Genomic DNA, 6,000 nt, shown 5'->3' with positions numbered 1-6,000 from the left:
AAGAAAATGGAAAAAATTTGAGTTGAGAGCCTACACTGATGCTGATTGGGCTGGAAACATTAATGAAAAAATAACACAAGTGTAGGAGCATTTTTCTTAGGAAAGAGGTTGGTCACTTAGATTAGCAAGAAACACAAATTTCATATCTCAATCAACTACTAAAGCCAAATATGTGGCTGCTATAGTAAATTGTACAAACATTGTATAGATCAAACAACTACTCAAAGGTATGAAGGAAGAAATCACTAAACCTCTGATACTTTATTGTGATAATACAAGTGCTATAAATATATCAAATAACCCTATGATGAATACAAAGACTAAGCACATCGCAATCAAGTATCATTACTTGAGAGAGTTAGTTCAAGACAAAGAAGTGAAGATGGAATAAATGAATAAAAAAGAGCAGATAAATGATATCTTCACAAAAGCTTTACCTAAGGATGCTCATGAGTGTCTAAGAGGTAAACTAGGGGTGATACCCCTATCAAACACTACTTAAGAAGCATGAGTAGTGCCTTGCATCAATTGAGCTGAATGTTGTATCTTACAACTTGATGTAGTGGAAATTACTTTAGGAGATGCATACAACAATGAAGGAATTGAATTAGAAGATTTATAGTCACATGAAAGGTGATAGAGGAAGACTCTAAAATTGATTATATCTGCATATAGAGATGACAAGTCTTTGACATTGTTGTCAAAGAGGGATATAGTGTACTTGACATTTCCTAAAAAGGGAGCCAAGTGACATTCCAATTGAATGGTCTAAAGTCCTCTAAAAAGGCTCACTCCTAATAGGGTGATTGAAATCTTCTAACTAGGTCACATTTAACAGTGTGTATTGTAACCTTTAACGAGGTTGGCCTTTCATAGGGCATCACTTCAAAAGAGTGAGAATTAGTGGCATGTTATTGGTGGTTTTTCCCAAATTGGCTTTCCACATAAAATCCTTGTGTCAAATGTGTCATTGAATTTTTTATGTCTCATGTTTACATTCCTACAAAGTTGTCTTGACCTAGGACAATATCCTACAAAGTTTAAGAGTTTTATGATCTAATGGATGCACGCTTAATAAGGTTTTATGGATATGGGTCTACTAATAATTGAAATTTTTTATTTGTACATCTAGACCTTGGATAACTGATTCACTCCCCCTCTCAGTTATTCTAAAGAATTCCAACATTTTCTTGGTTCAAAACTATCTATTTTGTGCTCACAAGTTTTCATGGTTCAAAGATTTTGTCTCTTATGACTCATGAGAGGTAGTTTTCATGCTTCAAAGGTATGGCCTCAGAATACCATTTTTTCCCTTTTAGCATAAGTTAATTTTCTTATTTTGGTCTTTTGGGTTTGTGTTCCCTCCAACATAGAATACTCATCTTCGAGAAAAGATTGAGAGGGCATAAGGTCCCAAGAACCATAAATCTTAAGCCTAGTAAAAATAATGCATTTTAAAAGCATCATGGTATTAACACATGTTTGGTCCTTTTAGGTGCTAATGGATACTAGATTCATTTATTAGGTTTCAAGGTAGGACAAGAACTAGTGTAAATTATAGAAGATGATTGTTGGTTTATAAAATAGGCATCTCAAAGGAAAGATAAGAAGATGATTCTATGAGGGTCCTAGGCAAGTGGGGTCCTCAGATCCTAATCATGGAAGGAGAATTAACAACACAAGATGAGAGGCATCTAAGAGAGGGAACCCATGATAACAATGGGTTAACAAACAAAAGGGTGCTCATATGTTCATAATTCCATAATGGGGAGTTCAAAATGTTTGCCTTCCAAGACTAATGTGACTTCCCTTTCTATGTCTCATTCCTCTTGTATCATGACATAGAAGGATACATGCCAAGGGCCACACTATAAAAAACTATAGTTGGAATAATTTTTGTGTTGTCATTGGTGTCAAACCTACTAGATAGACATTTACTAACAACGTAGAGTGCCATATTTGTTGATTGATGATGAGGATTTGAAAAGACAAATGACTAGATGAGCTAGTGATGTTGTTGAGTGATGAGGAGAAAAGTATAATGTAATTACAATAGGCACTTGACCAGTTAGTATTTGACAAGATGATGTAATGTTTAATCATTCTATGAAGTATAGATTTGTTGGGTTAAACACAAGCAAAGACTAGTAAATTGTGGCCGGTCAATGAAGGAGCTAAAAAAAGATTAAGGAACTAAAAGAATTAGCCGAGTAAACACTATTTTCCAAGTGACAATTGTGGCTGAGCAAATTGATGAAGAAAAATATAGTAGTGATCAAGCATAGCGGAGACTGAGCAACCTACTATATGCTGAACAAGATAGAACAATACAAACCAAGCTACACAGTGATGGTCAAGTATGAGAAAAACAAATAATTTGTAAAAGAATCAATTTTGAGGCTGACATAGTTAAAATTTTGGAAATTAGTCAAAATGAATAGATGAGAAGGATTGATGAGTTGGCATATTTAATGTCCAAATTGAGTTTTTTATGTGATCAAAGGAAAGGTTTTAAAGAGAAGTTTCTAGAAGTACCAAGAAAGGAGTATACGGATAAACAGATGGATAGATTCAATGGATCTAACCTAACCCTAAGATCTGTGGTGATGTTTAAGCAATAAAAGATAAAAATTACCTATTTAAGAAGGCATTAAAGATGTTTTCTAAGGCAGGTTCATTGTTGATTAGCAATTTTAAGGAGAACCTGTGAAGAACATAGTAGTAGAGAAGAAGTGAAGAGATTGGTGAAGTGTGATTGCTTGAAGAGATGCCAAGAAGATCAATGATGGAGATTTTAGTGAAGGCTAGTCAATGAACAAACAAATGAGCCTAATGGAGATCAAAATTTGAAATATGAGTTGTGTTTTGTAGATCAAACCCGATCTTACTTTCTAACCATTATGGAATCCAAAATCCTTTAATTAAGGCTGACCTAATATTCATTTTGTACAACCTTTAATCAAGGTGAAATTATAATGGAATGATCCAAATTCTTCTAACCATGCCACTTCTAGCAGGGTGATTAAATCTTTTAATAGGGTCATACCTAATAGTGTGATTATAATCTCTAACATGGTCAACTCTTAATTGAAGTCACTTTAGAAGAGTAAAATGTGGTAGCATGTTACTTGGTAGGTTTTCCCAAATTATGTTTCCACACTAAATATTGGTTTCATAAATGTGTGATGCATGCTATTTACTATTATTTAATTTATTCTTAGTCAACATATACTGAACAAAGAGTTAAGTATTGAACATAATATTATTTTTTTGACAAGTTTCTATATGGACCAAGTGATTTAATAAGACTTTTTGAGTTGTTTAAAGTTAGTGAAAGTTGAATTGGTAAATCTAGACATGAAGATAACTAAATCACCCCTTCTTAGTTACTCTAAATATTCTAACAATTGGTATCAAAGATTTTGGTGCTTGTGAGGAAAGTTTGAAGGATTTAAGCTAAAGATCAAGATGTATAAGAGAGAGATACCCAAATTGAACAAGGAAACTTCCAAGCATGGAAATGATTGATGAATTTTTATCTATCTAGAGTTGGAGATTTTGCATTGTACTATATAGAAAATGAATACATTGAAGTTCGTAGATCAATGTTTGTTGAAGAAATAAAGGTGAAGCAAGAGAATAGTCAAATGATGATAGATTTGACATCTTCTCTAAGTTATGCTAAATTCTATGATGTGAAGGAATTTACCATTGCAAAGAAAATGTGGGATAAGTTGGAATAAATCCATGGAGGAGACAAACATGTGGTAAGAGATAAAGCTGAAATATTGAGAGGCAAATTTGATGATATGAGAATTAAAGAAGGTGAAATTTTTTCTTAGTATTGTGGTCAAATCAAGAAGGTTGTGAATGCTATTAGAGGAGTTGGAGGCATCATATCTGATGAGACTATGATAAGTAAGACATTGAGGACTTTACTTCCTATCTATGCAATTAGAGTATCTATGATTCAAGAATTGAGATGTACACCTAGTGATGATTCAACCTTGAATAGTCTAATTGATAAACTCACTGCATTTGAGCTGTCAAATTTTGATAATTATTCCCCTGCTAGTATTGAGTGTGCTTTCAAGTCTTAATTGACCCTTGATGGATCTAAAATAAAGAAGAAGAGAAGACACGAGGATAGTGATAGTGAATCAAATGATGATCTTGAATCATTTTTGGCAAGAAGGATACCAATAGGAAAATGGTAATACAAAGATAAATTCACTATTATTTGTTTTACATGTAACAAAGTTGGTCACATTAGTGCAAGATTCTTGATAGAGATGATAAGGAAGAAAGAAATGATAACAAATACAAGGAAGAAGAGAAGATAGAAACAACTAAAGTAATAAAGACTACAAAGGAAAAGGTAAGAAATCATGTTATATTTCTAAAGAAGATGGTTCTGATAATGATATTGATGAAAATGATGAAGTTGTTTATGTTGCAATGAAAGGTAAATAAGATGAAGATGAGAAAATGCATTAATTTTACATATGAACAAGAATGAAAGGTGGATGATTGATAGTGGTTGTTCAAATAATATGACTGGTGATACAAGTAAATTTGAAAAGTTAGAACATTAGAATGGAAGTAGTTTTAAGTTTGGTAATGATTCACCATGTAATGTGAAAGAAAAATGATCAATTATACTGAATGATAAGATCAAATGTGACAATGCATATTGGGTTGATGATTTAAAATGTACCTTGTTAAGTGTGGTACAATTGATTAGTTTAGGCTACCAAGTTGAATTACCAAATAAGAAGGCAACAATGTATGATGCCATTGGTGAACTAATTGGAAGTGGTGATCAAACAAGAGGTAACTTATTCTATCTAGACCTATCTAAAGATACTTGTCTATTTGCATAGTTTTAAGATATTTGGTTATGGAATAAGAGGCCATGTAATGTGAACATTGATAATTTGGTAAGCATTAGTAAGATGAAAAGAGTAAGAGGATTACCTAGATTGAGGAAACTTGATAAAGTGATGTGCAAACAATATCAAATGGGAAAAATGACAAAGTCTAGTTTCAAGAGCAAGACTTAATATTTTGATGATGTTTTGAAATTGGTTCATATTGATTTATGTGATACAATTAGAGCATAAAGATATTATGGTTACAAATATCTCATTCTATTTGTTGATGACTTTTCTAGAATGATGATTGTTATATTCCTGAGAGAAAAATATGACACATTTCAAAAATTTAAGTGGTATTTGGATAGAGTTGAGAAAGAAACAAGAAAGAGTCTGAAGTACTTGAGATCAGATAGAGGAGGTGAATTCATATTAGACAAGTTCAACATGTTTTGTAATGATAAAGGAATAAAGAGACAAATAAGTGCACCAAAAACACTACCACAGAATGTGATAACTGAAAGAAGGAATAGATCAATCATGGACTCTATAAGGAAATTGATTATGGAGAAGAATGTTTCACATAAATACTAGAGAGAAGTAGTAAGTTATCTAGTCTATACTCTAAACTGAGTTAAAGTGAAGAGAGACACAAAAAACATATCAAAGTTGAACTATGGTATGGCTATGCACCTTCTAATGTCAATTATTTAAATTTTTTTGGAAGTAAATGTTACATATTGAAAGATGCAAGGAAAGGAAAACTTGATGCAATAAGTGATGAAGGTATATTTCTAGGATATTCCACTAAAAGCAAGTCATATAAGTGTTTGAATTCTAACACTAACAAAATTGTGGAAAGTGTAAATGTTAGAGTTGATGAATTTGCATAAAAGAATGAGGAATAATGCAAGAAAAAACCTGAAGATTATGGATTTTTTTTTCTATTTATATGAAGATGAATCTAACATCTTACCTAAACCATAAAAAGAGGTTGTCAAACATCAACAACCAGATAATGTTGAGGTTCAGAAAAAAGTTATGCAAAACATCAATAGGCTGCCAAGCATAAGGCTATAGGAGCTAAGTTATAGATAACAGATGATGAACATCAAAGAGAAGAAAC

The sequence above is a fragment of the Cupressus sempervirens genome, chromosome 1, assembly GCF_028749045.1.
Source record: "Cupressus sempervirens isolate cs-2001-9-10 chromosome 1, ASM2874904v1, whole genome shotgun sequence".
In the NCBI taxonomy this organism is placed as follows: domain Eukaryota; kingdom Viridiplantae; phylum Streptophyta; class Pinopsida; order Cupressales; family Cupressaceae; genus Cupressus; species Cupressus sempervirens.
The sequence above is the reverse complement of the archived record's forward strand: the minus strand, read 5'-3'. Positions refer to the sequence as shown.